Raw genomic sequence first — 22,715 nt, forward strand, 5'->3', positions numbered from 1 at the left:
CATAGTTCTTGGAGTTTTTATTCTTCTGTCTTTTTCTGGAGGTGTTCTATGTATTTTTTCAAGGACTATTTTGTCCTCTTGATTTAGTATATTAGGATAGTTTTCCATGATAATATCCAGAAAGATGATTTCTAGTCTCTTTTTTTGATCTAGGCTTTTGGATAAATCAAATATTTGTAAATTATTTCTCCTGGGTCTATTTTCCAGATTGTTTGCTATCCCTAAAAGGTACTTTATATTTTCTTCAGTTTTTTTCAGCCTTTTGATTTTGGTTGATGGAATTTTGATGCCTCACAGATTCATTAAGTTCTAGTTATCCAATTCTAATTTTTAGGGTTTTATTTTCTTCAATTAGCTTTTGAAGGGTTTCCTTTTCCAGTTGGTTAATTTTATTTTTCAATAAGTTGTTTTTCTTTTCCAATTGGTTAATTTTACTTTTTGCTGGATTGCATTCCCTTTCCATTTGATCAATTTTAGTTTTAGATGAGTTTCATTCCTTTCCCAGTGGGTTGATTTTTTTTTATGAGTTACATTCTTTTTCCAGTTGATTATTTTTATTTTTAAAGGAGTTGATTTCTTTGGTCAGTTTTTCATAATTTTCCTTCATGGCTTTCATTTCTTTTTTCCCCATTTTTCTTCTTCCTCTCTTCTTTGATCTTTTTTTTTTATTTTAGATTTTTCAAGGCAATGGGGTTAAGTGGCTTGCCCAAGGCCACACAGCTAGGTAATTATTAAGTGTCTGAGGTCAGATTTGAACCCAGGTACTCCTGACTCCAAGGCCAGCACTGTATTCACTGCACCACCTAGCCGCCCCTCTTCTTTGATTTTTAAAATCTTTTTTAAGGGGTAGCTAGGTGGCACAGTGGATAGAGCACCAGCCCAGGAGTCAGGAGAACCTGGGTTCAAATCCGACCTCGGACACTTAATCATTACCTAGCTGTGTGACCTTAGACAAGTCACTTAACCCCATTGCCTTGCAAAAACTAAAAAAAAAATCTTTTTAAGCTCTTTCTTGAGGTTTTAGATTTGAGTCCAATTCATAAACTCCATTGAAACTTCTGTCTAGGTAGTTTGGCATTGCTTTCTTCTTCTGAGATGGCATTTTTGTCATTTCTATCTGCATAGCAGCTATCTATGGGTAGTGTTCTTTTTGGTTTCTTGCTCATTTTGATGGTTAAGTTCTGTTCCTGGGGTATAGGGAGTATAGTTTCAAGCTTTTTTGTGCTGGGACTGGGGTCTGATCCCTGACTTATCACTTGCCAAAATCTTTTCCATCCAGTGGTTTGTTTCCAACCTAGTCCTATCTGTTGACCCAGGGTTCAGACTTTATCTGGGGTTAGGAACTTCCCTGCTAGCCTGTTCTCTAGTTTCCAGGACCTGGGCTTCTCACTAACTTTTGGGATTTCAGCTGCTATCTAGCTGCCAGGACCTGGACTGCACTATGGCCAAAAGCTTCCCACTGGCTTTCCCATTCTACCATTTAGCTGGGTTTTATTTCCCCCTTTCTCCTAAAGAGACAAGCCTTCACTGAAGATCCTCCATGATGTCTGTAGTTCAAAACTTATTTTGATCCTTTTTTTTTGGTAGAATCTGTAGCTTTTATGTCTGTGTAAAGGTTTAATTATCATTGTGTAGGGAAAAACTCCAGAAGCATGCTAGCTTTACACTGTCATCTTGGTTCTACTCCAGAAGTCCAAATATTGTACATTTTAAAAACAATATTGTGTAATGATCAACTATGATAGATTTAACTCTTCTCATCAATACAGTGATCAAAGAAAATTCTTAAGAACTGCAATGGAAAATGCATCCACATCCAGAGAAAGAACCGTGGAATCTGAATACAGATCAAAGTATACTATTTCCACTTTTAAAAAAATTTTTTTTGTCTTTTTCTTATGATTTTTTTCTTTTTGTTCTGATTTTTCTTTCACAGCATGACAAATATAGAATTATGTATAACATAGTTGTACATATCTAACTTATATTAGCTTACATATTATCTTAAGGTGGGGGAAGGGTGAAATGAATGTTGAAAACTGGAAAAATAACAAATTTAAAAAATAAAACTGTTCTCACCAAAATTAATGTACTCTTTTTTCTTTTTTCTTTTTTTAAAATTTATTTTTATTAAAGATATTATTTGAGATTTACATTTTTCCCCCCAATCTTACTCCCCACCCCCCACCCCGGAAAGCAATCTGTCAGTCTTTACTTTGTTTCCATGTTGTATCTTGATCCAAATTGGGTGTGATGAGAGAGAAATCATATCCTTAAAGAAGAGACAAGAAGTCTAGAAGGTAACAAGATCAGACAATAAGATATCTGGGGTTTTTTCTAAATTAAAGGGAATAGTCCTTGAACTTTGTTCAAACTCCACAGCTCCTTATCTGGATACAGATGGTACTCTCCTTTGCAGACAGCCCAGAATTGTCCCCAATTATTGCACTGATGGAATGAGCAACTCCTTCAAAGTTGATCATCACCCCCATGTTGCTGTTAGGGTGTACAGTGTTTTTCTGGTCTGCTCATCTCACTCAGCATCAGTTCATAATGCACTCTTAATTGCTGAGTCCAATGGCTATTATTTTTGTTTTTAATGTCAAATAATACTGCAATGTGGAACAATATGAATAAATGCATATTATCTTATCTATATAATTATTCTTTCTTTTTTTTCCCAAATAAGTTTTTATTGATATCTTCTGTTTCTAGCATCGTCATAGTTATCTCTATTATCTTTCCCTCCTCCCCCTTCTAGGATAATACTGTAGAACAAAATTTTAAATGGGGGGGAAGCAGTAAAATTCATTAATACATTGAAACAATATCTGAAAACCTCCCACCTCAATGAAAAGGAGATGAGTTGGAGGAATCTTCGCATATCTCTTCTTTCAAATCATGCTTGATCCCTATAATTTTGTTACATTCACTTGTGATTTTTTTGGTGTATAGTTATTCTTTCCTTTTACTTTATTGTTGTTCTTGTGTATATAGTCTTCTTAGTTCTGTTTACTTTATTCTGTATCAATTTCTGTATATCTTTCCGTGCTTTTTGTATTCATCACACTTCTCTTTTCTGATAACACATTATTATTCCATTATATTAATTTATCACATTTGTTTAATGGCTTCCCCAGCTGATAGCTGATACTCTGTATCTAATTCTTAGCTATCACAAAAAGTACTGTTGTAAATATTTTGTTGTATAGAGAGACTTTATTCTTAACAATGACTTCTCTATGGCATAAGCCCAGTAATGGAGTGGATGTGGACAATTAATAACTTTATTTGCATAATTCTAAACTGCTTTCCAAAATCATTGTAACATTACATTAGCACTATATTAATGTGCTATCATTCCACAACTACTCCAATGTTGAATATTGTTTTTTTTCATCTTTGCCAATTTTCTGGGTAAAAGGTGAAGCTTCAGAATTACTTTGATTTCCATTTCTCTTATTTTTAATGATCTGGAGAATTCTTTCATATGAATATTTTGACATTCTACTTTTAAGAACTGTTCATATGCTTTGACAACTTATTTATTGTAGAATGGCTATTCATCTAATATTTATTTTATTAATATTAATATTTAATAATTATGTGTATTTATTAATGTATCTCTTGGTAACCAAACCCTTATCAGAGAAGTCTGATGCAAAAATTATTTTTTGTTATTATTTCTCTTTTATTTTAATTATAACAATGTTATTTGTGCAAACACTTTTCAACTTCTTATAATCAAAATTGTCTATTCTGAATTCTGTAATTACCTCTGTCCCTTCTTTGGTTAAGAATATATTGTCTTGGGGCAGCTAGGTGGTGCAGTGGATAGAGCACCAGCCCTGGAGTCAGGAGCATCTGAATTCAAATCTGACCTCAGACACTTAATAATTGCCTAGCTGTGTGGCCCTGGGCAAGCCACTTAACCCCATTGCCTTGCAAAAACTAATATATATATATATATATATATATATATATATATATATATATATATATATATATACACACACACACATGTATATGTATATATATACACACACATGTATATGTATATGTATATGTATATGTATATGTATATGTATATGTATATGTATATGTATATGTATATGTATATGTATATGTATATGTATATGTATATGTATGTATTAAGGTCATGAATCTATTTAGACTATATTAGGGAATATAGTATAAAGTTCAAATCTGGCTTCAGACACTTTACTAGCTGTATGACCCTGGGAAAGTCACTTAACCCTGTTTGCCTCAGTTTCCTCATCTATAAAATGAACTTGAGAAGAAAATGACAAAACATTTCAGTATCTTTGCCAAGAAAACCTCAAATGAGGTCATGAAGTCAGACATGACTGAAAATAATAATCTCCACATATTCTGTGACTAGGTACATTAGTTTTCTTGCTATTATCAAAATAATACTTGACTTCATGTATTTCCTTTCCTTTTTCTTTCTTTTTTTTTAAGGTTTTTGCAAGGCAAATAGGGTTAAGTGGCTTGCCCAAGGCCACACAGCTAGGTAATTATTAAGTGTCTGAGACCATATTTGAACCCAAGTACTCCTGACTCCAAGGCCAGTGCTTTATCCATTACACTACCTAGCCACCCCTTTCCTTTCCTTTTTACCAAAAAAAAAAAAAAGACTTTATTGATGTCTTTTTATATATCACAATAATTTTCCTCAATACCCTTCACCTTCCCACTGAGTGTCATTAAATATAATAACATATTTTAAAGAAAAAGAAGGGGGGGGAATCAGCATAAATGAGCAGTAGATTAAAAAAACTGAAAATATGTGCAATGTACAATATTTGTGGAGACCCATCCCTGCAAAGGGTTGCTTTCTTACACCTTTACTTTCAAATCATAGTAATCTTTACAATTTTGTATCAATTCTTTTTGATTTGTGTCTATGTAGTTAAACTTTCCATTTACATTATTATAGTCATTGTGCATATTGTTTTCTTGGCTCTACTTATTACAGTTTACATCAGTTCATGTGGATCTTTCCATGCTTCTCTATATTCATCACATTCATGATTTATTATAGCACAATTTGATTAGACATTCCTTAATCTATTCACTTTGTTTCCAGGACTTTGCTATCACAAAAGTACTGCTATAAATATTTTGGTGCTTATGGGAACTTTTTTTTTAAGGTTTTTTGCAAGGCAAATGGGGTTAAGTGGCTTATCCAAGGCCACACAGCTAGGTAATTATTGAGTGTCTGAGACTGAATTTGAACCCAAGTACTCCTGACTCCAGGGCCGGTGTTTTATCCACTAAGCCACCTAGCCGCCCCTTATGGGAAGTTTTTATCAATGCCTTCTAGGAAATTAGCCTAGTAATAGAATCTTTGGACCAAAGGATATGGACATTTTAATTACTTTATTTGTCTAATTCCAAATTTCTTTCCTAAATGGCTGTATTGATTTACTGCTCAACCAAAGAACACATTGGTGTCCCTATCATCTACAATCTCACCAGTATTGACTTTAACCAACTTTTGTCATCCTTGCCAATTTGAAAGGTGTGAAGGGAAACCTTAAAGGTGTTGTATTTGCATTTCTCTTATTAGAGGTTTGAAGCATTCTTTCATATAGTTGTCAATAGTTTACAACTCTTCTTTTGAGAACTGTTTATGTCATTTACCTTAGGGAATGGTTTTTAGTCTTTTATATAATATCTGTTAATTCTTTACTTATCTTAAATGTCAAACCCTAATCAGAGAAATATAATACAAAGATTCTTTTCCCATTTGATCATTTTTCTTCTTATCTAAGGTGCATAAAGTTTGTGCAGAAGCTTTGCAGTTTCATATAATCAAAGTTGTCTATTTTATGTTCTGTAATTACCACTATCCCTTCTTTAGTTAAGAATATATATTCTGATCCATCCTCAGAGAAAGAACTGATGATGTCTGAATACAAATGTACTTTTTTTACTTTTTTATTTTCCTTGAGGGTTTTTTAAATATATTTTCTTTCACAACATGACTACTATGGAAATGTTTTGCATGACTACACATGTATAGTTTATATGAAACTGCCTTCCTTCTCAATGGTGGTAGATTAGAAGGGAGAAAATTTAGAACCCATGGTTTTAAAAATTAATGTTAAAAAGTATCTTTACTTATAACTGAAGGAAAATTAAATAATAAACTTTTTTAAAAGAAAATATATATATTCTTCTCATACCTGAAAAAGACTTATGATCTGTGTCTCCTCTAATTTTTAATATTAAAGTCACATATCTATTTAGAACATATTGTGAAATATGGAGTAATGTGTTAGTCTAATTTCTGTCAGGTTGCTTTTTAAATAGAGAGGTCTTTACTAAGGAATTTATGCTTTTTGGTTTATCAGAAACTAGGTGACTGAGCTCCATTGTTTGTTTCTGATTCTCTCTTGTCTATTTTGGAATTCTGTGCATTTTAACGGGTTTTCCTCCATGATTGAAATTCTCTCCTTCCTCACCTACAACTCTTGGTTTCCCTGGCTTCCTTTAAGTTCTTTTATTTATTTTTTTTTTTTTAGTTTTTGCAAGGCAAACAGGGTTAAGTGGCTTGCCCAAGGCCACACAGATAGGTAATTATTAAGTGTCTGAGACCTGATTTGAACCCAGGTACTCCTGACTCCAAGGCCATTGCTCTATTCACTGTGCCACCTAGCCACCCCTTCCTTTAAGCCAAAATCTTATCTTCTACAAGAAATCCTTCTTAATCTCCTAGTGCCAGGGCTTTCCTTCTGTGATAATCTACAATTAATCCTCTATATATATTTTGTTTGTACACAGTTATTTACATCCTCCCCACCCTAGATTGTGAACTCCCTGAAAGCAGACACTCTTTTGTTTTTCTCTGTACTCCTAAAGTCTGGTATATATAGTGGTTACTTAATAAGTGTTTGTTGACTTGACTATAAAGTAATGAAGGGGAAAGATTTAGTTAGGACCAGAGGCAAGATTCTAATGCATCCCAAGAAGTTGATAAATTGCATTAAGAATTAAGGTCGGGGTGGCTAGGTGGCGCAGTGAATAGAGCAATGGCCTTGGAGTCAGGAGTACCTGGGTTCAAATCTGACCTCAGACACTTAATAATCACCTAGCCGTGTGGCCTTGGACAAGCCACTTAATCCCATTGCCTTGAAAAAAAAAACCCTAAAAAGAATTAAGGTCCAGGTCTGAAACCTTTATAAGAACTAGGTTAGTGGCTAAATCTCCTAATGAATAGATGGATAGAAAGATGGATGGATAGTTGGATAGATGGATGGTTAGATGGATGAATGGACAAATATACAGACATGGACAGATGGATTAATGGATAAATGGATAGACAACTAACCAAATGACTAATAAATAGACTGATGGGCTGAGTGACTTTTTGATGTACTGAATGGATGGATGGGCATATGGATGGATGGATGGATAGACGGATGGATGATGGATAAATGAATGGATGGACAAATGGATGGGTGGATAACCAACTGACTGAACAGATTTTCGATCAACCTAAAAAGCATGCCCTGACTTTTTAATCTCTTGCTCAGACTCCTCCCTCTTCCTCCTATTCACTCAGGTTGACAGACTGACACAAATGACCCCCATGCCTGTCAAAATTGTCTCTGGGCACAAGTAAAAAAAAATATAAAACATTTAGGGAAATTTATCTAAGAGTATTTGGTGCCATGAACGATTTAGCTTAAACTACCAACTCTAAGAAATCAATTTAAAAAGCTGGGTCTTCTGATGGAAGGCAGCAGATAGAAAGAACCCTGGTGGCACAGTACAAAAAGGCCAGACTTAGAGTCAAGGAGCAGATTCAAATATGTCTGCAGACATTGACTGGGGCAAGACTCATGAGTTGTGTGGATTAATGAATGAAGGGTGACAGTGAAGGCATGATACATGGTAGGCACTGCATAAATGCTTTATCCCCTCCCCTTGCTTCCATTCCCATGGCAGGGTTCATCAATTCCAAAGCTCCAAGTCCGTGGACCTTCCGGGGGCTACCTTCAGTGTTCTTGCTTTCAGTCTTTCCCTGGGAACTCAGCCCCAAAAGCCTGAGATAAAGCCACCCTAACTCGGTGGATAATCTTCAGTAAGTCACTAAATCACTCTGATCTCAGCTCCCTCAGCTGTAAAATGAAGGCAAGAACACATGTGGTAGCTACTTCAATGAGTTATTGAAAGGACCAAAAGAAAGAAAAGTTACTGAAAGGTTTTAGCAACTGCAAACAATATGCAACTTAAGATTGAATTAGTTCACCCCTGAATGCCTTACTTGCTTTTGGTCTGACTGCTGGGTTTCCTTCAGGCCTGGGCACAGACTCATTGACAAGCCAGGGATCAGCCCCAAAGAGGGAACAAAACTGGATAATGGATCCAACTGCCCAGGGGGCATGAAGCAGTCAAGGTGACAGAAACCTAAACATTTACAGTACCAGGGGCCCAGCAAGGGCTTTGCCTCCTTCCAGCTACTGAGCTTAAAGGGTGAAGGACAAGGATGCAGAGAGTGGGGAGAACACCTGGGTGGTTCTGTCTGGCAGTAGACCACTCCAAGCAACATCCTCCCAAAAGAGCCTCCCAGGAAATGATTTTCCAGGCAGGGGCCCATCTCCTGTTTCACCATGCCATAAGAGCCGATCTTTAAACCCATTCCTCCCAAGGGAGGAAATGGCACTCTGCCTATCTACAGCTCCATGCCTGGGCACCATCTCAAACACACACACACACACATGAACACTCACCCCTCTGATCTGACCAACAAATACATTGACTATGAGTCACTCTTTACACCGAATTACAGAAGAAACTGATTCAGAAGGATTTTGAAGGTCATATATACCATATTCTACCTAAAGAGAAATCATCTCTACAATATATTTTACATCCAGTTTTTATTTTAAGACACTTTTTCCCCTCCCCATCTCTACTCCTCTAATGATGAGAAACCCAATACCTCCTGAAGTTAGTCCAGTCTACATCTATTAGCTCATACTATTAAGAATTCTTTCTGCCTCTGCCTCTGTCTCTGTCTCTATCTCTGTCCCTGTCTCTCTCTCTGTTTCTCTGCCTCTTTGTCTCTCTGTCTCTCTGCCTCTGTCTTTCTCTCTGTGCCTCTCTGTCTCTTTTTCTGTCTCTGTCTCTACCTTTTTCTGTCTCTCTCTCTGTCCCTCTGAGTCTCTCTCTCTGAATCTGTCTCTGTCTCTATGTCTGTCTGTCTGTCTGCCTGTCTGTCTGTCTGTCTGTCTGTCTCTCTCTCTCTCTCTCTCTCTCTCTCTCTCTCTGTCTCTGTCTCTCCAATGCTTCAACTTAGTTCGCTCTACCCTTTGGAGTGCAGTAAAACAAGTTTATTCCCTCTTTCTCACAAGAGCCCATCTAATGTTAGAAGTTTGCAATCAAATACTTACCATCCCAACCCCATCTCCCAGTCTTTCTTTTTTGCAGTTAAATATCCCAAATTCCTCTAAATAAAACTCATACAACATAGTTTTAAAAACCCTTAATCCTGACTGACCTCCCTTGGACATTGTCCAACTCACCAGCCTCCTTCCTACAATGTGAGGTCCAACACTAACCACAATATTCCACATGAAGTCTGATCTCAGAAATCACTTCCCTCACACTGGACACTAAGTCTAAATTAATGCAAAAAATGTTCACATTGAGCAGTTAAGTGGCACACTGAATAGAATGCCCAGGCTGGAGTCAGGAAGACTCATCTTCATGACTTCAAATCCAGCCTCAAAAATTTACTAACTGTGTGACCTGGGGCAAGTCATTTCACCCTATTTGCCTCAATTACATCATCTGTAAAATGAGTTGGAGAAGGAAACCATCTTTGCCAAGAAAATCCCAAATGGAATCTTGAAGAGGCAGAAACAACTGAACAATAAGAATAACAAATATTCACATTAGTTTTTTTCAGTTTATTATGTCACACTACTGACTTATATAAAGCTTAGAGTCTACTATGATCTATTCACCCAGGTCATCTTCTGGTCCTTTCTCTGTCTCTAATCCAACTCTTTAGTCTCAAAAGAACATGTACTCACATACATTTGGTTTTGCCTAGAACCTAAAAACTAGAAGGACTTAAAAGGTTATTTGCAAATCAGAGTTGGCATTTCAAAGACCAAATTGTCCACTCACTCCTCATTTTACACTTGAAAAAACTGAGGTTCAAGGAATCTTGTCCATGACCACACAAATAACAGATGTCACAAGTAGGATTTGAACTCATGTCCTCTGCAGATCCAGTGTTCTCTCCTCTATATCACAAAACCTCCCAAACACAAAGATTCCTCCAGCCCATGGTCCTTTTCCTGCATACCCACAGAACCATGTGACTCAGGTGGTACTGAATTAACCTAGAAAAATATTAGATGGGCCCCAGCAAGGGTACTGGCTCACTTGATTTTACAATTTCTCTCCCTGAAAGGATACTACTTGGATTCAGGAGATTTCAGTTAGAAAAAAACAAAAAACCAGCATTTATATCTGCTTTAAAATTTGCATAGTGCTTTAAATTTTATCCTATTTGAGCTTCACAAAAACCTTGAGAATTAAATACAATTCTTATACTCATTTAATAGATGGAGAAACTGAGGTTTCTTGCCCAGTTTCAAACAGGTAACAAGAATCAGGCAGGATTTGAACTTGGGTCTTCCTGATTCCAGATCCTCTGACCAGTAGAACACTTAGCTACATACAAAGCCTCAATACTCACAAAGTTGTGAGGCCATAAATAATTTTAGAAGTAACTCTGTTGTCAGAAAGCATCCAGTGTCTCACAATTGAATGTTGGAAGGACCCAAGTTCGTAATTTGGAGAAAGATTAAAGTTAGATTAAAGAAACTGGGAGACTCTGGCCAGAAAAACAAAAAATGCAGGAGAAAAGGGAATGGAGACATGATTGATGCCTTCAAGAACTTCAAGCCTGTAGTAGGGAAAAGGGATTCTACCAGTTTCATTTTGGTGCAAAATAATAGGGCCAGAAACAGTGGTGGAGGAGTCCAAACATTGGGGTGTTTGAAAGAGATAAAATTAGATTTGATATCAGGGAAAATTTCAAAACATTTAAAATAATAATAATAGAAATAGGAATAGTTGTGTGATCTTGCACAAGTCACTTAACCCTGTTTTCCTCAGTTTTCTCATCTACAAAATGAGGTGGAGAAAGAAATGGCAAGCAATTCCACCAGCTTTGCTAACATTTATACAGTGTATACAACTATTATCTCATTTGATATTTTATTGTTCATCATGTCTGACTTATTGTGATCTCACTTGGAATTCTCTTAGTAAAGACACTGGAGTGGTTTGACATTTCCTTCTTCAGCTCATTTTACAGATAGGGGAAACTGAGACACACAGTGTTAAGCCCAGGGTCACAAAGCTAGCAAGTATCCGAGGCTGGATTTAAACTCAGGTTCTCCTGTCTTCAGATGTGCTCTGCACAAATGTGATGTGGACTTTCTTAATATAGTCTTCACACAACATCTGAATGGAGTTAACAACATATATTTAGGGGCAGCTAGGTAGTGGATGGAACACTGGTCCTGGAGTCGGGAGGATCTGAGTTCAAATCCAGCCTCAGACACTTGATTGTTACTAACTGTGTGACCTTGGGCAAGTCACTTAACCCCATCAAACTCCCCCCCCTTAAAAAAGAGCATGTGCTTAAAAAAATGCTTGTTTATTTGACTGCTTTGATTAAGAATTCTGTTTCTGGTACTAGATGGCTACTCCTCCAGTCCCAGATCTACTACCAGGCAGGTCTACTACCTTTTTATTTTTTAGGGTTTTTTTGCAAGGCAATGGGGTTAAGTGGCTTGCCCAAGGCCACACAGCAGGTCTACTACCTTTTACAACCTTCAGGGAATTCACTTAACCTCTATAAGGTCTCAATTTTCTCCTTTGTAAAATAAGAGCAATAATACCTATTCTCCTCTCACAGGTTGTTGGTAGGATCTAGTGAGATAATGACTATTCTCTCAGATCTCAGACTTCTTTTCCTGGAGTGCCTAGGAAAAAGAAGAAAGGACAGAAAGAAGGGAGATGAAGCAGGTTCTCTAAGTGTCAACTAGCTAAATCCTAATTTTGTTTATCAAAGGAATTTCCCCCAAATGCCCTCCTCTACATAGTCTAAGAGGGAAATTGCTGGTTCTCAAGTCAGATGATCTGTTTTCAATAGATACTTTTTGACCCCTCCTACTTGAACTACCTTACCCAGGTGCCAACCTCCCTGGGGCCTCTGGATCTGTACCTGTAAAGTGAGAAGGCCTCTTTATGACTTATCTGATTTCTCATCTCTCAATCTCACCAATTCCTCCTCCCTTACATTTATCGCCACCTCTTCTGATTTGGGTTCTTTTCTCTCCATCTTTCTCTCATCCTCTGCCTCTCTTTCTCCCTCTGTCTCCATCTGTGCTCCATCTTCTCATTTTTTCCATCACTTTCACTGATTCTGGTTGGGTCTTTTTCTTAGTCTCATTTCTTTCTTTTTTCTCCATCTCTGCCCTCTCTCAAGTCAGTTCAATAAGTATTTATTAGATATCAATGGCATCAGTTTACTTCTGTATCTCAGTACTATCTCTTCTTATAATCATCTGAAAAACTTGACTTTTTTGCCCCAGGGTTTCCACCTTTCACCATTTTTAAAGCTTCCCTAGTTACTGAACTTCCATACCAAGAAATTCTCTTGGACTTTCTGGTTCCCTTGACCAATTTGATTCTTTAGCATCAGAGATCAGCCTCACTTGATTGGGTCCCCTATTTTTTGACACTGTCACTATATTCTGGAACCTTTTTTCAGTACTCATTTTTGTTCTTTCTTTCTACTCCTGTCTCCACACTTCCAGAGTGTATTTTCGAGGTGATGCTGTTGTTGTTGTTGTTGTTGTTTTTAACAAGTAAAAAGAGATTTTTAAAAACTGGCCCAATACCAGACCAAATGATATCTACACTGTCTGAATTAATCTGTATCTAAGATTCCAAAGGGAATTAGTATCTTCTCTTCCCACTCTTCACCAGCACCCCTTCTGTGATTCTAGAATCCCCCCTCTCAGGCTGCAGGATAGAACTTGTTAGACCATCTACACTCATGAGTGTAGGGTCCTCCCCTCCTATCACTTTTGACACATTCGCTAACTGGAAATCTTCTTCCCCCAGTCAAAGAAAAACAAAGTTATATAATGAGTATAAAGTTATGACCTAAAATATTAGGCTAAATTAACCCAATAGACTGGTTAGACTCATTAGGAATAAACAAGCCCTCTTTATGACTGTATCTCCACTTCCTGCTCTCTATGTCTCTGCTCTCCAACAAACCCACAAATTTTACCTTTTCTTATCCCCGCCTCACATCCTCCCACCTTCTTTGACTTCTCTCTGTCCCCATCTGCTTTGTCTCTCTTTCTCTCTTCATCTCTCTCTTTCCCAGACATTCTCTGTTTCTGTCTTTCTTTGTCCTCCCTCTAACTCCATCTTCCCTCTGTGTCTTTCCATTATTTCTTCCCTCCATATTCACTCTTGTTCTGCCTCTTCTTCAGTCTCTCTCCTTGCTCTCCCTCCTTCCCTCCTTCACTTTCTGGCTATATGCCCCTCAACCCACTCCATATAGTCTCCCTCTCTCTCCTTTTGTCTCTCCCCCCCTTCTCAGTTGCTCTCTATCACCTCATTTTTCTCACTTCTCAATACAGACATTCCATTGCTGCCTCTCTCACTCAGCATTCCTCCCCACCTGCTCTCTGCTTTTCTGACTCTATCTCTCGCCCTCTCTCCCTTCCCTTCTCTTTCCTGCTCCACCTCTTAAACATGCTATCTCTGCCTCTCCTTTCTCTCCTTCTGCCTCTCTACTTATCCCTCATATCTCTGTATATCTTTCAACCTTCCTTTCATCTCTCTATATTCCTCCATATATATTTCTCTCTTGATACCCACTCCTTTGCTCTTATCACACTTTGGGGGGGGAGGGGAATCTGTTCTCCTTGGCCTCTGCCTCTTACCTTGTCCTTCATCTCTATATCTCTTCCCCCCTGAACACACACACACACACACACACACACACACACACACACACACACACACACAGTCACAGACTCTTTCTCTGTCTCTATCTCTCTGTTTCTGTCTCTTTGTCTCTGTCCCTCCCTCTCTTTCTCTGTCTCTGTCTGTGTCTGTGTCTGTGTGCCTATCTCTGTCTGTCTCTCTTTGTCTCTCTTTGTCTCTGTCTCTCTCTGTCTGTCTCTGTCTGTCTGTCTGTCTGTCTCTCTCTCTCTCTCTCTCTCACACACACACACACACACACACACACACACACACACACACACTCCTCAGCAGGTCTCCTCCTCCCCTGCCCTCTCCTCTGGTCCACTCCACTCTTCTACAGGAGAAAGCCCATGTGCTTCTGTCAGGAGAAAAACTGGAGAGGACTTCAGAAGCCAAACACATCTTTTACATCCACATACACTGAAAACAAAGCCAAAAATAACGTCTCTCTCTCTCTCCCTCTGCTCCTCCTCCCTCCAGTCAGCCCGGAAAGCGTACATTATTTAGAGAAATTATTTAACATTCTGCTTCTGACATTCCTCGCCATGGCGCCAGGCCCTGATATGTGATAAAAATATCAACGTGAAATCGACTCTGACAAGAGCTGTTTACCTTCAGTGTCACTGGAGCTGGGGACCGAGCCAGCAGCTCCGGCAGGAGCAGGAAAAAGCGGCCAACAGCAGGCAGTGGCAACCCTCTCCACAGAGACCCCTAGCTCCCAGCCCCACTCAGGGCAAGGGAGGCTCCTTCCCCAGACTAGCTTGTTGGTTCAAGGAAGCCCCAGCCCTCAAACTTGGACTTGGCCCCAACAATGAACTAGTGCCAATCCCAAGGAGAGAGACAGTCATCTGGCCCCAGCACGAGCCCCCCACCTCCTCCTAGCCCACCCATCTGCCCTCAGACTGAACCCACCTTGCCACTGTCTTCAAAAATCCAACATTAAAAGCATTTCCCACCCTGGAGATCCACTGTCTACAGAAATAAATATGAAGTGGGGTCTGTGGGATCCCAACAGGAAGAGTTGGGCCAAGTGCCAAAGACACCTTTCCTTGATGGTGATCTGATCCCAGAATGACCACTCTGGGACTCTGGGCAAGCTACTTCTCTGTGGGTCTCTTGTTTAATCATCAGTCAAATGATAGGGTTGAATCAGATGGCACCTAAAACCCCTTCCTGCTCTGACATTCTCTGAAAAATAAGTCAATGAACATCAACTATCCTCCTAAACTAAAAGGCTTCATTGTTTTATGCTTCCTTCTCTCTTACCATCACATTCCATCATTTCCCAAATCCAGTAGGTGTCTTTTAGTTTTGTATTATCTCTTACTTCTGTCCCCTATCTCCTCTACTCCAGTTGCTGAAACCATTCTCATTTACCCAGTCAGTCTTTTACCTCCCTCTTGGATGAGTCTAATAGTCTCCTTCCTGGTATTCCTTCTTCCAGTCTCTCCCTCTGGCCAATCCATCCTCAGGACAGCTGCCAAAATAGGTTTCCTAATAAACAGATCTGATCACATCTCTCCTCAGTGAAAAAGATCTCCCAGTTGCTTCTCATTATCTAAAAAGGTAAGACACAAATTCCTTATTCTGACATTCAAGGTTCTTTGCAATCTGGCTTCATTTCCCTTCTTTATCTGACTTTGTCCCACTTTGCATGCACTATGTCTCAGTCAACTGGACCTATATCCATTAGCCAATCTCAATCTGCCCACTCAACACTGCATGCATTTGGAATGATTCTTTCCATATCTCTGTGAAATCTTTTTCTTTCTTCAAGTCTCTGCTCATGTATAGGCTTCCCTAACTTTCTTCCTCATCTCCAAGATAGAATTCCTCCCTACCCAAATCTTTCATACTTCTCTACTACATTCATCTTATTTCCATTTATATTACTAGTAGCAATGTGTCTCTCATTTCCCTTAATAGATTATAACCTTCTTGAGAGCAAGGATTCATCATTGTTTCCCCAAAACTTAACACAGTACCTTGCTTAGGGGCTTAGTTGAGTTAAACTGAACTGAACTGAAAGAAGCCTGTATGGTGGGAGATGAAAGGTTATTGTACTTAATAGAATCATAAGACTGTATATTCAAGTCAATAAACACTTTAAACACTACTGTGTATAATATGATAGGTGTTAAAATTAAAATTGAAAAAGAATTTAATATTCTACTGGAGGGAAGAGAAGAAGAGGAGGATGGTGAAACAAAACAAATGCACAAGTAAATAAAAATAAAGTATATGCAAATAAATTTTGAGAGAGAGTACTGTTAACTGTTAACTGGGGGTTTCCAAATGGACCTTGTGTGGAAGGAGGTGATATCTAATTTGTGCTCAAAAGGAAGTTAAGAATTTCACATGAGGGAAGTGAAGATTGAGGGTATTCCAAACATTGTGGGGAAGGGTGAGGAACTCAGATGCAAAAGAAGAGACAGGAGATGGAACCTGGAAGGGACCTTAGGGGTCATCTAGTCCAATACTGAATGAAGTCAAATTGCCTCAGATCATTCATTGGCTTTCTGAAGCTAAGCTGAGGTCCCATCTCTACCTTATCCTGAAGCATTCCCTTTCCAGCTTTCTACTCCTAAGCAGGTCAAGAAAAAATGAAGACTAAACTGGTTTTTCACTCTCTCTGTCTCTCTCTCTCTCTCTCTCTCTCTCTCTCTGTCTCTCTCTGTCTCTCTCTCTCTCTCTCTCTCTCTCTCTCTCTCTGGTTCTCTCTCTGTCTCTCTCTCTCACACACACACACTCATTCACACACTCTCTCACATACACGCACATTCACTCACATACACACACTCATTCACTCACACACTCACATACACGCACTCACACACTCTCTCACATACACACACACTCACTCACTCACATTCTCTCATGTACATATATACACTCACACTCTCACATACACACACTTGTACACTCTCTCATGTACACATACATTCACTCACACTCTTGCATACACACACTCACTCATACTCTCTCACATACACACATACTCACTCATACTCTCTCACGTACATACACATTCACTCACACACACTCACACACTCACCAGTTCATACACTCACATATACACACACAAACACACACATGTACATACACATTCACTCACACACACACATACACACCCACTCACACACACACAAACACACACCTATATGCACACACATACTCACACATTCACTCATATACATACAAACACAATCATATACACACACTCTCACATACACACACATTCACCCACTCACACACACATATATACACAAATACTCATACATCCACATTTACTCACACACATACACACACAAACACCCCACTATATACAGAGAACATTCGATGATCCTGCAGCAGCCATCTCTTTTCTTCTGCAGGTGGGGAATTTCCAAACTATCAATTCACATCTCTCTGACAACCTGATTCGCTGTCTTGGGCACCACCCAATAACCACAGTGCATGGCAGAGCCACGGATGACCCAGAGCCCTGGGCAGCTCCATTAGCCTCCCACCCCTGTGGCAAGCAAGGCCAGCCAGACAGGCTAATGAAAATCGTCCAAATTAAGTTCAATTGAGCAGAAGGAAGAAGGATGGATCCCATCAATTATCCTGACTCCAAGACTCATGCATCATCCCAAATGCCCTAGTGCCACTTTAGACAGACAATAGCAATTAGGGATTGGGGTTTTAATGTTGTCAAAATAAAACATTAAGCATAGACTGAGATGACTATTCAGGGCTTGGAGCTGGGGCCCACTGGAGTCTGGCAGTGCTACTTTGTTGGATCCTGCCTGGAATGAGCCCCAGAGGCATCACTAAAATGAAGGTCCAGCTATGGGTATTTATTTTTTTTAACATCTATTCTTGGCAATCTCTCTTCTATTGCAGAGAAGTTTGAGGTTCATTGACTCATCTATCAGGTCCAAAAAGAAGAAATTTGGCAGAACCCAGACATTTGGAACTCCAAATTCAGTGAAAAGAACACAGGCTTTGGATACAAGGGTATTTGGTTCAAACCCAGCACCACTACTTCTACCTATATGAGCAAGTCATTTATCTTCCTTGGGGTTGTTACCCCTTCTGTAAAACAAGGGGTCATTGTAGATGACCTCTGAGGTACCTTCCAACTCCTAGGAGAGAATACTGACAAGGGACCAGAGGACCTGGGTTCAAATTCCATTTTTTATTAGTGAGAGAGAAAGAGAGAGAGACACAGAAAGATACAGAAACAAAGACAGATGAGAGGGACAGGGAGAGACAGACAGACAAAGAGAGACACAGAGAGACAGAGAGACAGAGACAGAGAGAGAAGGGGGGGGCGTGTTAGGGTGTTGAGTCCAACTGGAGTTAGGAAGATCTAAATTCAAATTTGGCTTCCAATACTTACTAGGTGTGTGACCTTGGGCAGGTCGCTTAACCCTGTTTGCCTCTCCTTCCTCATCTGTAAAGAAATGGCAACTACTCCAGTGTCTTTGCCAAGAAAACCCAAAATGGGGTCACAAAGAATCACATATGAATGAAACTACTGAACAACAAAAATATACAACTCTGTGTGTATCTATCTAGATCTATCTATATATATATATAGATAGATAGATAGATATAAACATCAATATAGAGATATAGATCTTGTTATAACCTATGTACTGTGTCCAGAAATCGGTAGATGAACAAATCAAGGCAGTTACTCACAGTATGAAAGTCAGAATAATGCCTACATTCTCATTTCAATGCCAACTACAATTTTCAACAGTTTGATTCTACCACTCAGAAAATCATAGAATGAGAGAGAAAGAAGTGATCTTAGAGATAGAAATTTGAGCTCTTATTATCTAAATGATCCTCTTGTTTTACAGATGAGAAAAAGAGCTGAGAGGTGATATAACTTGCCTGGGGTCATGTGGCAAGTTGGCAGGAGAGCCAGAAAGAGAAGTCAGCGTCTCCTGATCCTCAATCTCCTTATTCTCCTTCTCCTCCCTCCTCAGACCTAGGAACCTGCCCTGCCTCCCCAGGCTTCTCCATCCTTTTGATCTTATTTGAAGAAAATAAGAACTTCTGTTGTTGGGACACAGCTATTGACCATAGATTTGCAAAACCACCATCAGAAACCCACTGAGAGATATATCAAGATAATCCCTATGGTGTCAAGCCTGTGCCATGAAGGAAATGGTATTAGATTTGAAGTCAAAGGTCCTGTGTTCAAGTCTTGGCTCTACTACATTCCTCTTTCTTTACGTATTAGGTTCTTCATCTGCAAAATGAAGGGGTAAGATTATCTCTAAGGTCTATGCCAAGACTAAAATTCGGGAGGAGGGGTTGGGAGTGGGGAATGGGACACTAGTAATATGCTCCAGCATAATATCTAAGAGCTAGCTCTCCATCTCACTTCCTGAATAAAGGTGCAAAACATACAGAGTTCTGCATGGAAAATTTCAAACAGCCATTGGGATAGTAGGGTCCAGAATCATAAGAGAATATTCTTCTTTAATCTTTGGCTAATATCTAAAGGAAATAGAGAAAAATGCCTGCAGCTCTATATTTTTGGCAGAGAGGGACATTGTTATAATGTGCATATAACTTGGTAATAATGGAGTGGGGAAGGAGCTCCCTTAGCTAGGATTACAAAATATTGGCTCTAGTGTTATAAACTAGGGGCAATTAGATGATGCAGTGGTTAGAGTGCCAGGTCTAGGGTCAGAGAGACTCCTCTTCATGAGTTCAAATCTGAACTCAGACATTAGCTGTACATCCCTGTGGTAATTCTCTTTATCCTATTTGCCTCAGTTTCCTCATCTGTAAAATGTACTGGAGACGAAAATGGCAAACATTCCAGTATCTTTGCCAAGAAAGCCCCAACTGTAGTCACAGAAAAAAGGATACTATGGAAATGATGACTCAGCAACAAAAAAGTTATAAAAGAGTCCAAGTGTTATATCACTTGGGTTCCTGCCCAGTGATATAAGCAGACCATAAAAATAGGCTTTTTCTCACATGCATGGGAAAGACCGGAGGATTTCCACTCAGAGAAACCAGAATATGAAGTTCTACTCTTTTACTTTTTACCCACAGAAACTTGGATCAATCACTGTTCCTCATTTGTGAGAGGAAGTTTGAACAAATGTTCTCCAAGTTCATATTCAGCCTCAGTACATCTGAAACCTGGGTCATGTCAAGACTGGCCTACTGTGTCCATAACAAAAAATCAACTTCTAGGGCAAGGGTTCTTAACTTGGGGTCAGTGAAGTTTATATATCTATATGTTTAAATGTAAATGCACAATATGCATTGTGTAAATGTATATGATATCAATATATGTATGGATATATGTTTATGTAAATGTATATGTGTTTCTGTAAATATGTGTTTTAATGTATATCTGTTGTTGTTCAGTCATTTCAGTCATAGTTGACTCTTTATGATGCCATTTGGGTTTTTTCTTGGCAAAGATACAAAAACAGCTTGCCATTTCCTTCTCCAGCTCATTTTACAGATGAGGCAACCGAGGCAAATATGATTAAGTGATTTACTCAGGATCACACAACTAGTAAACATTTGAGATCACATTTGAACTCAGGTCTTTCTAACTCTAGACATGGTGAGCTATCCATTGCAATACCTAGCTGCCCTTGTATGTATAGATATACATACATACATATATTATTGAAAGACAGACAACAGGTATGTTTCAATATAAATGGTTTCATGCTGAAAAGGGCCCCAAAAAAGTACATTACCCTTTTCATATGACAAAGACCTCTGATGGCCACAATTCTAGGCTCTCCTCCACTTCCACCTACCCAATATGCATAAACCAAAAAAGTGGAGAGTAAGTCTCAAACCTCCATCAATAGTTCCTACAACCATGTTGGCAATTCTGTAGGGTCAAAAAAATCATTAGAATTTGATTCATGAGCTAATTCCCAGTCTCTAGCCCTCCCTTACCCCAACACTCCCTTTAACTCTAAACAAAAAACATCCTCTTGTCAGAGGATAAAAACGCTGCTAATTGTTTTCCTCTCCACTTGGGTATCAATTAGGAGAGTACATGGTTATTGGAGGCTTATCTATAACTGGCTTGCTCCTAGGCATAGAATATCTGGTCCTTAACAAGGGTAAAGGGAATCTGCCAGGTCATTCTACCCAGAGGGAAAGAAAAGAGGTTGCCCCAGGAATTGTCAGGAATATGGAGGTAATTGAATAAAGAATCAGAGAAAGGGTGAGGAGGTAGAGCAAGCATCTTTGTTTCCCAAAGATAGAAAGACTAGACAAGCTAGTTAGTTCCCTGGCCCCAATCTCCCCAACTACATAAACTCACCCCGGACTCATCCCTCAACCTTGTTCAGTCATCACTGACCTCTAAACTATCAAGATGTTTGTTCATTTGTTTAATTAATATGAAAGACATTTAAATGAACACATTGGGTGGTCTCCTCATTAAGAATATAGGCAGGAAGGGGCAGCTAGTAGCACTGTGGATAGAGCACCAGCCCTGGAGACAGGAGGACCTAAGTTCAAATGTGACCTCAGACACTTGATATTTACTTAGTTGTGTGACCTTGGCCAAGTCACTTTACCCCATTGCCTTTCAAAAAACAAAAAACAAAAAAGAGTATAGCCAAGTCACTCTATCTCTCAGTCTCAGTTTCCTCACTCTTAAAACAGGGATCATAATAACATTGTATCTCCCAGGAATGTTGTGAGACCAAAGTGAGATTAAAATAATAAAATATAAGTAAAATAATATATTAGAATACCAAAAAATGTTAGTCATTATTAGTTATTGTCATTATTGTTATTATCATTATTTAGAAACAAAGACCAGATCAACTTCCTGTAGGGCAAAGAATAACCTTACAATGCTTCTGTTTTACCTTCTGAAAAATGGAAGGATTGGACTAGACAATTTCAAAAGATTTTCCAGCTCTGACACCCCCAAGATTTCATGATTCTAAGCTTCTAGGTCTGTCTTCTAAGCCACTTCCTCAAAGCAAATCTCAATGTCCCTCTGATCTCAGGTGAAAAGGTTCAGTGCTTAACTATGTGGAGAAATATTCCACTGTTTCTTTCTGTCTAAAACTTACCTGTGAAATGGCATGAAAGCAGCTCAAATAATTCAGAAATTATTTCTATTATTTATCATATAATAATCATCATCACCCTTGTGAATGACAGAACCTTAGAATTATAGGATTTAGAATCCAAAGGGACCTCAGATATCAAGTCCATTCTGGAAAGCAATTTGTAATTAACTGATGCAAAGAAAGCGGCAAAAGTGCGCATGTCTTTGACCCAGGAATTTCACTGCCACATATATACTCCAAGAAGGTCATTAACAAAGCCCTGTAGACAGCAAAATATTTGGAATAATACTTTTTTTGTGATAGCAAAGAATTAGAAACAAAATTGATGCCCATTGATTGAGGACTGATAAATAAGGTACATGAATGAAATGGAATGTGATGAAATAATGAATTTAATGAATACAGAGAATTATGAAAAGACTATCATGAAGAGATGCAAAGTGAAGTAAGAAAAGGCAAGAAAATAATATATACAGTAACTACAATAATGTAAATCAAAAGAACAAAAAACTGGATATTGTGAGATTACAATCTTGACACCATAGAAGATAGACAGCCTTGCAAGGGGTT

The sequence above is a fragment of the Macrotis lagotis genome, chromosome 1 (genome assembly GCF_037893015.1).
Source record: "Macrotis lagotis isolate mMagLag1 chromosome 1, bilby.v1.9.chrom.fasta, whole genome shotgun sequence".
Classification (NCBI taxonomy): Eukaryota; Metazoa; Chordata; class Mammalia; order Peramelemorphia; family Peramelidae; genus Macrotis; species Macrotis lagotis.